Source organism: Erithacus rubecula (assembly GCF_903797595.1).
Source record: "Erithacus rubecula genome assembly, chromosome: 3".
In the NCBI taxonomy this organism is placed as follows: Eukaryota; Metazoa; Chordata; class Aves; order Passeriformes; family Muscicapidae; genus Erithacus; species Erithacus rubecula.
The window spans coordinates 73,643,753-73,657,065 of NC_136689.1; positions in this window are offsets into that span (position 1 = coordinate 73,643,753).

A 13,313-nucleotide genomic window follows, 5' to 3' on the forward strand; every position below is an offset into this window, starting at 1 on the left:
ACTTTAAATTCGTACTAAGGTGTGATTATTGTGTTTTCCAAAACAATTTCATTTTAATTTCACTCTACAAATAATGTTGTAGGATTCCTAATGAGTCAGGTACATTTTCTTCTTCTTCCTCTTCTTCTTCCTATTATTATTATTATTACTATTTTTTATTTTTATCCTCTGGTTCTGTTACTACTCTTTTTTAAATTCATTTCTCTGCACTTTTCCTATCCAGAATGGCTGCAGTGACTCCTAGTATTTATTTACTCTTTCTCTTCTCTTAATATTTTGAATTGTTTTCTCTACATTTGTATCTAGGAAATATTTGGATCTTTTTAATTAAAAAAAAAAAATAAAAGAGAACAAAAATGCAGTTATTATATCTGGAAGGTAGATTAAAATTAATTTAGATTTTAGAAGATCTTGAGGACAGATATAACAAAGAACAGTGGCTTGTCTGGTTTCTACTGCGGTCAACCTCTGGATCTGTTCAAACTGCTCATATTCCATGGAGGTAGGAAAGGTCCAAGAATGGAACACACAAGGAAGGAAAGGATGTCAGGATAAGCTGAAGTCTCAGTTACTTGTGGGGTTTCAAACATGAACATTACACATTCACACATTGTACCAGAAGCCTTTATATATCCTAAATATTTATCCTAAATTGAAAGTGAACCATCCTTTGAAATTCTGACACATAATCCCAAAAATCTGATTGAAAGACATCAAAATTGAATCTGCATAAGGTTTAAAGTTTCCAAACATCAAACATCTAGTACTGAAAGAGATAAACTAGATATATAAGTATGTGTTTGTGAAAGAGGTTTCTAACATCTTTATGTTAAAATCAGGAAACCTGAATAAAATTCAGGTAGTGAGGAAAAGGGAAAGGAAAAGATTTGGAGAATATTAAGGTGTATGAATCCCAACCTCAGAACAACCACAGTGCTTATATGAAATGGGGAAAGATACATTTTATAAATTAAAATTAAAATAAAATTTGTATTCAAATGAGAAGGATATTTATCAAAACGGAGGTTGAACTCCTAAAAACAAGTTTTTCTTTTTTTTTCTTTCCTGCAAAGTCTCTTGATTATATAAGCAAATATAAGAGCTAAACTTGATTTATTTTGTGAGATTAATACATTAAAGATGAGAGATGAGAGATCTCTACTTATGACCCTACAATCAAGATATTTTTTTTTCTCTTAACAACAGTATTTAGCACTAGAGCAAAGGCAGAGTAACTACAGAAACTTGTGTATGTGAATTTTCATGTCCAAACTGGAATAAAAACTGAAAGTGCTTATCCTGGGAAAATTAAGTGAAGATAATGAAAACAAATTTAAAAAAGACAGTCTCCAGAGACCTGGAGAACTGGCGGCACATTAAATGACAAATATCTCCAGCAAACATTTAAATCTGTTCAATAGGGAATTAAAGTGTAGTAGCATACATAGAAAAAAATTATCATAAGTGTAAAAGTGAGGCAGACAACTAAAAGCCTCAAAACATGCCAGGTTTCACCTAAAAACTTGGAATATCATTAAGTACATTGTTTGCATTAGAAATAAAAAAATGCAAATAGGTTTACTATAGACAGAATATCTGGCACCAATTCAAAGTTTTTGCATTATTTAATTTTGATATAATGTTTATATATGTAATTTGATGTTACAACTTTTATATGCAAGAATGCATGAGAGGATTTTGTTGTTTTCAGCAAATCTTTGGCATACTAATTAAGAGAACATTATTGGCAAAACCAGAAATAAATTGGATTACTTCACAAAAGAAGCAATGACTACAAAATAATTACCACCTTAGTATCAGCAAAGATATCTTTCAGTAGTCACATATTTTCTGGACAGCTTTTTACTTTAGAAGGGTTCTAAAGATAATTTTCATTGTGAAGCCATTCACTGTTTGCTTGGGGGAAATATTTTTTCTCAGCATAGAAACAATCATAGAAGGCAAAATTTACTGTATCATTGCTTCAGATCCTCCTGGAGTTATGATTTCAGAAATGTTGGTTGTTTGTGGTTTGTTTTAAAAATATATATTCAGAAGATAAATGTTACAAAGCAAAACAAAGCCGAAGGGCAACAATCCCTTGTGCATTCCTATTTAAAAAATTGTGTCACTACTTTGTTCTTGGTATTATTATTCCCTATAGTGAATAAATTTCTAGGAAGAAAACCTGCAGTGTTTTACAATTTCTCTTTAACTTGTTTTCTCTTGTAAAGCTGCTTGCTAAGAAGTACCTCTAAAACAAGACAAAACTGTAAAAGAGCATATTTGGCCACCTTTTTCATCAGCTTGTTCGTATCATAGAAGTACTCAAATAACTTGCAAATTACGAGAGATATAATTTCAGTTTCTGACCAGAACTGGAAGTGAAAACTAGATGAAAGCAAGGAAATTGATCTCACAGAACATTTTTTAAAGTCAGTTTTCAAAGTATGAAAGAATATATACCAGCAGAAACTTCAGATGAGCTGTCCCATGGACAGCAAGTTTGTTTGGGTTTTTTCCTGGGGAAATCAAAATATTCTATCTCTTTCTTTTAAAACACAAAAGGACCAGTTGAATATTATCATTAAAGTTTATTTAAGAGAGATTTCACTCTACTTCTTTTGAAAAAAACTTTAGGAGCATCAAAATTAATCCTATGCTCTTTGGATGTATGATATATCAAGGTTTTCTAAGAGCAATGTAGTTAATGATTTTTCTTAGGGAATACATACAGTTAACAGCTTATAAAGAAACTTTTCAAAATAATGAAATATTTCACTAAATCAAGCTTTTGCATAGTATTTATTCATAGATTGGAATGCACCACTCTAATAGGGGTACACCTTGTATAATAAAATATGCATTATACACATAATCTCAATATTAAAGTACCACTATAAAGTTAATGAATATTGGAGTAATGCTTTTCATCTTCTACGTGTTTTTTCTCCTTTTTATAAACAAAAGGAAACTTGAATATAAAGAAGCTTCAAAATTATATACTAGTGAAACTTGAAATTTTATTTCCAGTAGTGTAAAGCACACTATTGTCTAAAGGAATGTTCAATTGGAGAAATATTCTGTGGTGACAATTTTAAAGGGGAAAATCATTAGAGTATTGTGTTTCTAAAGGAAATTACAACAGTATAACAAGGTTAGCCCATACATATACTACAGATGTAGCAATAGTCAGATGTAGTAGTAAGACAGTACAGCTCTACTCAAGTCAATAATTCATTTTTATATGTCAATAATGTCATGTTCACATCTACTGAGGTCAGCTTCATCCCTGTATGTTTACCACAGCTATAATGAATTATAAAGTAAATATTAAACTGTTATAATGATGACATACCAAAAGCCTTTGCATGTCAATTGACAGTGGTAATAATAAAAACAGTTATTTCAGAAGCACAAACTTCTCCTATTAGTGGGCTTTTAAATTATATGCCAAAAGAAATCCTAATGCTTCGTAGTTAACCTTGATAAGCCCTTTTACAGGGTCTCTAATTACATGACTAATGTGACAGACCCACACAGTCTGATCAAGTGCCTGGTGCTGTGGTTCAGTCCTCACTGACAAGTGGTCCTGACTGAAATCATCACTGTTGTGCAAACCATGAGATCTGCCTCTTCTCAGGAACTGAGGAATTTGTGCCTTAGCAGCAGTCAACAATATGAACTCAAGCTGGGACCACATGGAGCTACTGCTACAGCTGTACCCCTGCACACACACCAAATTGAGGAGGTTGACTATTAATCAATCACTTTTGTGGTACAAACTCTGCAGCCTTTCTGAGGCCATCAGGCTATTGTTGATACCAGGCAGCAGGTTGCACATTGGTGAAATCCCCTTAACAAGGAACTCCTCTCAAGGTTGTCCCTTGAGACTGAGAGGCCCCTTACATGACATCTGACACCTATAATGAAGTGACAGTTTGCATTACACCTATGTAGATTATATAGTTACTAACATTTTCATACAGTCAGAGATAAACTTAACTATTAGAAGTGGAGGAAGTAGTAGTGTCCAAATCATTGTCTGTCATCATCTAGTTGCTGCTTAAATTATAATTTAAATAATTGTCATATTGTTGTTAAATCATTGTTTGATTAAAAATAAAATATTGCACAATCACCATTTGATTGCCATGTGACTTTCATTGAGCCATTAGTTAAATAACATCTGTTCATAGTTGGGCCATTAAGACCCTTCTAGGGGACCCCACAGCTATGACTTCTCTTACTAATTCAGCTGTGCTCACATAAAAGATTATAACCAGAATTCTTGCCACAAGGTGGAACAGGAGGAAGGGTGGGCTGGGAAGAGCCAAGGGAATTGTAAAGAGCAAAATTTTTGTCTGCATGACCTGTGTTGAATTTCTTAATGAAGTCAGCACATAGTGTAGTTGATATGGATTAGAGAGACAGGAGAATACACACTATTCTACTGCTTCTAGTGCTGCTCTCAGCCTACTTCTTTGTGGCAATACCATTGAAAGAGTGGCACTAGACTTCTGCCATCAATAAGGTGATGGACATGAAGTTATATGTTGTCTATGCAAAACTGATGACAAAAATATTTATCTCTATACTGTTTGTCCCTTTTAATAAATAATCCAGTGTTGATGGTTGAGGAAGGAAGAAGGAAAAACTGTTATAATCAATGATTTTTATTGGTAGAGGTAATAAAATTAACTTTATTGTTAAAAATAAATCCAGCACTTCAAAAAAATTGAACAAACATTAGTTACATTTGAAGGACATGACTTTTTATAACTACAAATACTTACTTTGTGGCATCTTAAAACTCCTGTACCATACACTTCTGTCTGTAAATGATGAACATACAAGCCAAATTAGTTGCTCAGCAAATGGCTAAATCCTCTGACTGCATGTTTAGAAAGTCCACATCTCCCTCTATTGGGAGACAACTCATTGCAACCACACAAAACACTATATCCCCATAGATAATTGTGCCTGTCTTAAGCTTCAGGTGTCTGTATATTCAGATTCATTTACAAAGCTAAACTCCTAAATCTTGTTCCTGTTGAATCATTGAATCCTTTTGTGTATTCACTAGGAGACCAACAACTTTGTTGTCCTACATCCAAACCTGTGTGCATGTAACCACTCTTCTCTCAATGGAATATGTACACGCACACCCTTGGATGGAGAGCTGTCTGTCAGGCAGACCCTCTTTAGTGTTACACACTGAGTCATCCCTGTACAGCTAGATCCCAGGTTTCCCTCCTCCCAATCACTGAATACCTGATACCAAATAGATCTGAGTGAGCCCTCAGCTCCTCTCCTCCTGCCTTGAGCTGCAAGAAACTCGGCATCTTAATTCAGAAGAATGAGGAAGAGGATAGGAGGCATCATGTGCTACTTTTCCTTTCCTATGTCTGTCTGTATGATGCAGATATAATCCTGAATTTAATCCTGACCACCACCCTATGGCCACAGTGAGGGTCCCCAGCTGCATTAAGTCAAGACTGCAGGAACAAGGGCTCAAATTAGTGTCACTTGTGGCCACCCTGGGTCCCAATTACAGTTTCTTGGAGCTTAACTCAAATGACAGAAATGGAGAGGCAGCAAGGGGAGCAAAAAGCTTAAACAGGTTTAAACTTTTTTCCAGGCTGAGCATTTTGTTGCCAAGGTTAACTCCAACAGTCTAGTGACATTCTTGACTGACAGATACAGAAAAAAAGTAAACAGACCTGAACTTAAAGGTCACAGAAAAGTCCTCTAAAATTTGTGTCAAAGTAACTGACCAAGTAGTTTCAGCTGAAATTATGAATATAAAATACTTTTAAATTTTTTTTTTCTAATTCTGACATATTTTGTCTTGCAGTATGTACCATAAAACAGAATAAATGAAAACTGCAAAATATTTTCCAGTTTCTTATGGGTGAATACTAGTAATAATATATGTGAAATACATAAGGATACCATACCACAAAGGAAGGGCTAAACCAGGAGCTTTCACATGATAAATGCAACAACAACTAAACTAGGAGGAGAAATAGAGGAAGTATTTTCAGGGTTGAATTTGTATCTCCAAATGAAACCAAGTTTTGATACACTCTATGAATGAATCAGCATCATGCTGATGGCATATTAAACCACTGCAGATTTAGATTTATCTCCTGTGGTTTCACCACAATGGATAGTCTACTTGCATATTATATAAGATGGAGAGGATGGTTGTTTGGATACATTGAGACAGAAAATTCAGATTGATTTTTTATGGATATTTAGTTTCTCATCTGTCAGAAATTTTTCTACATCTGAATTTACAGACTAATTAACTTTCCCTAGTGAAACAAATATTTAAATAATCCAGAGAACATGACTCATTCAAACTTTACAGTTTCTTCTCTGTTTTATGCAATATTTTTGTATTTCTCTTTTTCCAGAAATCTTAGACTATATACTTTTTACACAGTAACACTTTTTTTTCCCAGCTCCTTCTCATTTGTTTATACCCTCCAGGAAATACATTTTTCATGTGAAGGTTTTTGTGCCTAGTCTGCAATGAGAGATTTTAATCATAAGAGTGCCTGACTAACCTGACTTTAGCACAACAGCTTGGATAACAATGAAAGCTGTGCATTCCATATCAATAAAGATGCCTCAAAAGAATAGATACTAAAAGCATTTTGGATTTGAAACTCCCAAACTGTTATCATATGTGAATTAAATATATCTATATGAAAATAAAAATCTTACTTTTGACCATGAGAACTGTATTTTGAGGTCAAATTCTTATTTATAATTAAATTTTCTACTAAGCTGGCAAAGACCACCTGAGATTTCAGATTCTAAATGGTAACCCATACTTGCACTCTATAGCAATTTTCTTCTGTGAAAAGGAAGTCCAGTAACTTTACTAGACAATGGTATAAAACTGATACAGAAAATAATGCAAACTCTTACAGAAGATAATGTCAAGATATTGGATCTGAATTTCCTTTCTAGAGATATTAATCTGTTCCTACTGAATCCATATGAACTCAAGGGGAAATCAATATTCAAAGGACGAAAATAAGATGTGTACGCCCTTCTGTTTTAACTGTTTGGAACTGCCACAAATGTACTTACAACTCTACAAGGTCTACAAGAGATATTTTTCTTCAATGAGCAATCTGTGTGCAAATTACTATCAAACATATAAATTAGTCTCTAAATGTTTTGCAAAATAGTAACTGATTCCATGCTCTGAGAATTTACATTGGCAGCTGGTGAATTTGGAGAGGAATCAAATGCAGGCATAGATAATTTTCAAGTGCTCTAGAAAGGAGTGACATTGACAGAATCCTGTTTGTGCTACTATTCCTATCATCTACAAGAACAACTTATTCTTATATTACATATTACGTTATGAAAACAAAAAGGTCATATGGCTATTGACATGTGGTTATCAGAGGCATTTATCACTTTAAGGCAAACCTAATTTCAATAATCAAGTTCTGCACAATTTTAGTGAGAATTGCTTATTTATTTTGGGGAATATGATTCGTCAACTCTTCATGCCTGTTTTTTTAACATTTTTCTTTGTGAAAATAACAAATTAATAGATTAAGAGAAGGAAGGATGAACAAGGATGGAAATCTGAGACAGATCAGAATCTGCTTTCACTGCTATGCTGTTATATATAACCAATGCTAAGATATTTATATAAGACATATATATATATGATATCTGTATAATACTAAGATATTTATATAAGACTTTCTGTCTTACATACGTTGTTTTTCCCATGAAACTGCCCAAATTTCTTTTTTTTTCAACATAAAGCTTCCAAAATCTACATTCAGATACTAAGAAAAAAACTAAATCCACAAAGACAAGACCAAAAACACACACACACACACACACACACACACACACACACACACACAAAATAAACAAACCGAAAAAACCCATAAATATCCCAAAAACAAAAAAAACCTGCTGCAGTAACAATAACACTAAAAAGAATGTTGAGTTCTCATAAACATTGAATTCTAAATTTTCCCTGAATTTTTATTTATGCCTTTATTTTGGATGCACAGAAAGTTTTGGAATTTTACAATTAAATTGATTCTGTTTAGAATCATGAGTGTTAGAAGATTTTCTTCAATCTAAAAAACCCAATTAATCTTTTAGTAACTAGATTTTTGTGTTTTTTCAACAAAAAGAGACCAATAAACAGAAATCTCGCAATTTTTTTGTGTTTTAAAGATTTATTGAAGTAAGTAATAATAACAATGAGGTATAGAGAAGTTCAGTCTGGTGGACACATATTTTCAAGGCATTGGAAAGAGTTTTTCCACAAAAAATACCTTTCCAGGGAGCAGGACAATGAAACAAAAACTTTACTGATCTTTGTAAGAGGAGATGTGTAAATATTGCTTATGTTCATAGCAAGATGAAACCTTTTCTGAAACTCACCCTGATCACTCACTTAGCTCTTCAAATTATATTGTGTGATGTTTTTCTCTGAACAGAAAATGGGTTTTGAGCTTTATTTTAGTAATTTTTTTTAATATTTTCACTGAAAACTTTGTCAGAGGTGCTCACTTTCATGCACTTCTGACAGAGCTATCTTGATCTTTGAGAACAGTAATGTTTCACTTTTACATCACCAGGAACTTGAAGATATTGTAAAAACTGAGCTTAGTACTTTTAATGATTAATATACTGGAAGCCAGAAAACATTAAAAAAGTATAAAATAAAAAGAAGGTCCTTATTGTATTAAGTTCTGCCTTAAAGAGCTTGAAGTAAAGACTAGAAAGATATACCAAGGAAATGAAGTGTTGAACACTTTTTACAGACACAAACTGGGGGCTGAATTTGCAGACTAAATACCAAATCCTGGCTCCTTAACCAATCCTTTAGTCCAGAAATAAGAAGAGTGAAAAGCAGAAAGGCATGGTTCATGGCCACTAAGACTTAAGAAATATCTCCTTTATTTTGACTATTTGTAAGAGACAATTTCTTATTACTAAAAGAAAGTTGTACTGTTTTTTGTTTTGTAGTTCATCAGCTGAATAGAGCAGTGCTTTAAAATGAGGGAAGTTGGAGGTATTGCAGAGGTAATACCTTAAAAAACTACTGGTTTAAAATTAATTCCTTGAGCTCTCTTCCAGTTTGTTTTTTCTTCTGACCATAATAATAAAGTCATATAATCTTTAAAGGCTTGTTTTTTTATGTAAACACAACCTTTTTGGGGTTTTTTTTTGCAGTACAGAAAATGTAATAAATGAGCTAGAAAGATCATTGTTTCCTTCTGTTGCTGTCCATATTTAGAAGAAATATTTTTTGTGTATTTGTTTTAAACAACTTATCACTGAAGCCAGTCATCAAGCAATTTTTATTCTTTTCCACCTTCATAGTTTGCAATAAAGGAAAACACATACAGGCATTTCTTAGGAAAAAAAAAAAAAAACAACCAAAAAACCTGAGTGAGCAAACAGAAGTAAAATACCTCAAAAGTTTAATAAAATTTACCTCACAAAAAGATATACCTCAAAAAGTTTAATAAAAAATGCCTCGAAGATAACTTTATTTACCATTTTTTTATGTACCAAACTTCTTTCTTGACATGGTGCACACACTGACTTGGAGGACAGCTCTACTCTGTGCAGACAGGAGCAGGTGATCCCCAGAGAGTTCCTCCAAACCAAGCATCTCCATTTGTCTGAAACTCCAAACGTACCACTGTCAGGACTAGGAATTCCAAAATCTCACTGAAATTTTCTTAGTGGCTTGTGCCTACTGGTCTTCACATAAGAGAATTAATCAGAAATGCATGAATTGTTAACTCAGAAACTTCAAATGTACTGTTTGCTCTGCTTTTTCTTCAGACATGGAGGAACACCTCTGGACTCATTTAAAAAATCCAAAAGGGAAACTTCTGGTGAACCCAACAGTGCAATAGATATGGACTTAGAATTTAGGATGAAGATTGGTTGTGAACTGTAAATGAGAATAAAGACATAAGAACCTTCTAATTGTTAGAAAATCAATACTCTTTGGAAGAAAGATGTTCCTCTCAGCTTAATTCTAATACAGACACTGAAAAAGAAAGTTTTTATAGTCTTGTTACCTTTTTATCATCCTACTGAAAATCAAATTGTCAAGTTGAAAATACATGTCTTTTTTTCAGAGCATATGGCAAATATTTAAAGCAAGAGGTTTAAATTTATCTTACCTAGAAAATTTCCAAAGATATCTAAAACATTAAGGCAGCCGTGGCCCTAGATGGGCACATATGTCCTGATTCCAGATATTAGCATCTAGCCCAAAATGTACATTAATACTTTTTGTAGAATATTTGCTTTCCTGATTCATTAGAACAAAAGAAGATTCCATCAGCTTTAGATCTTGTTCTTTATAATTCCATGTAATATATTTTCTGAACTAAAGATGGAATTTTGGGAAGGCAGCTTCTGCTATTCCTACAAAGTAAATTGACTCTGAGAGCCTTTAGCTGCTGGCTAGTTATTTTAATCAGGAAATCAATTTTAGTTAATGAAGAAAAAAGCCCCAAAGAGCTCTGTTCTCTCAGATCAGATCTATGGACACTCCATCTACCTCAGTTTGAGCTATTGAAACAGGTTAGTTCCCTACCTGAGGTGTGAGCTTTGTGAAAGGGAGACAATTGCTTCACATGCAGAGTCCAAAAACCTTCATCACTTTAGGATTCCTTATCTAACCAGAAAGTGTTATAAACAAGTTAACTAATTGATATAACCCTATAATTTTGGTTCAGAAATGAATTTTCCTTTATTCTTACAAGGACACAAAAATTTCTGCTTACATGCAGAGAAGTGTGGCATCATTCTGTTCAGAATTTGTGCAATAAAATAGGCTACTGTACAATGGATCAGAAAATCTTCGTGAAGATTAGAGGATTTTAGGTGAGTAGGAAATAACATAAAAGTGCAGAATTCATAAAGAAAAGACATTAGGCCTTGCAAAGGCCTAAAATTTCATTGTGGCAAAAAATTATCACTGTCTTTTTCATAAACTATATCAAAAATTAGAGAGACTAACTTGAATTGAGCACAGAGATGAAGCAATACCATGACAGAGGATTTTTGTAGACTACAGGTTTGCAGTTTGAAACTGAGAAAGAAATTTCAGTGCAAGAGAATTTTACTGAATAAAATAAGAGAAAAATTAATTGTTTTGACCATAATTATTTTCTAAAAACCTTAATTTAACTTGTATGCATGTCGGAAGAACTCACTTTTATCATCACTTTTGGTGCCATCCATTTTGTTTGGCTATAGCCTGCCTTAACCAATTAAGATCCAAACAAAAGCACAAGCCTGAGCTCAAAAGGCAGCAAAGGTGATGCTTTAAACAACCCATTCTCTATAGTTCTCTATATTTCCAAATGTGATATACTGAAAATGCAATATATAATTCTATTTCTAGGCAAAATTTCATATCTGCTGTTCTGAAGATGCAGCTTCACACACAAGTGTCATCTCTAATGTACTTCATCATCTTCACTGCCTGGAAAGAAAACTTCATGGCTTAATGCTAACTAAAAGTAACTGAGAAGGTTTACCCTACAACAATTGTAAGAGGATAAAGGAAAAAATAAAGAGGGCGGTCAATAAAATGAATTTTGTTTTTTTCAGATTTCAAGTTCTGTACTTAAATTACCATCTCTTCAAAAGGTTTAAAACTACTGGTTGTTGTTTGCCATGGTTTAGGGCAAAGGATAAGTAGCAGATAACTCTGAAGCCTAAAGCTCTAGGCCAATATGTGCATGCTGCAATTTTGCAAAAGAGAAATTCCTAGTAATAAAGACATAAGGTGAGTCTCTTCACTGGAAAAAAAATACCAGGAGCAGCTCCAAGGCTCTGGGATTATTGGTATCTGGCTGTGACATGGGAACACAGTTCAAGAAAGCAAAGAAGTAAAGATCCCTCAGTATGATATATGAGGAATATAATTTAAAAATTTAAAACACAAAGTCGAGGTTGTTAATCAGAATAGTATTCCACAGGTAAATACAGGAAATTCCATACCTGGTATGTACAAGGCTGTAGATCCAAAGACTACTGTTTCCACTACAGAGGAGTGTGGGCTGTCCAGAGCACAACACAGGGTAGTCAGAAGTGGGAATATAGAGATTTCATACTGATTTATCTATTTCACACTGATCACATCTCAGGCCTTGAAAAAATTGCAGTCTTAGACTCAAAGCCATCTGACCATATTTGAAGGTATCTTTTCATCATATGTATGCATAATCTGTATTGTCACATAGCAGAACAAGGATTAACCTGCACATATTGGTGGATCATAACTGCTAAGAGCAACTAAGATTAACATTTTGAATTTATTAACAAATCAAAATTATTTTTGTTGTAATTTAGCAATGTTTGGGCTCTTCCTGGCCAAATGTGATCAGTCATTCTGCTTTGATAATCATATTATAATATATTATTATATAAATAATATTATATTAAATATACTATAAAATACTTTTCCCCTTCTTTCCCTCAAATTTTTGTCCCTTGGACCCATAGAGTAATCAAACTTCTGCAAAAATTCCCCAACTTTTGTAAAATCATATGCCAACAGAGTATTTAGTATTGAACACCCTTAAGATATCTTTTTGAATTCAAGGGTGCTAAGAAACAGGAGAAATATTTCTTAATTGGAAGTTAATATTTAAATTTAAAAAAAATTCTTTTGATATTCATGCACATTGAAACATACACAGATACAGATGGTCCCAGCTACTCCAGACTGCTGGAAAGGGAAGAGATTGCATGTTTGAATACACAGTTATTCAATCTATTTATCTTCTCACACAGCAAGGTCAGTAATAACAAAACAAAGCTGAGCTCCTAGTGACCATTATTACTTTTGCTCAGCTATCCCTATACTTGATATTTAGTAACTAAATTCCTTCAGAGGGTTGTAAAAATGTTGAAAACTTTAATTATTTCAAACTGCCAAATTATGGTTAGAAAAATATAAATTTAAACATATTCACCTGGATCTTTACTATTTCACAGCAAAATCCTCAAGTCTTATTTTCAAAATTATTTTTCACAGACTTTTCTTAATTAGAAAATCAATCAATCTGGGAAATATATAGTATGGTATTTCTGTTAATAAATCAATATTTTTTCAATGTTATAGGCAATGTATATAATAAAATGAAGTAATTTTATAGTAACATACATTTTACTCTGCCAGCAAGAATAAATTCTACCTGCAATACATGAATGAATACAGTATACTTGAAATCAAGACCAGATTTGACTTAACCACATATATTAAGGCTAAATAT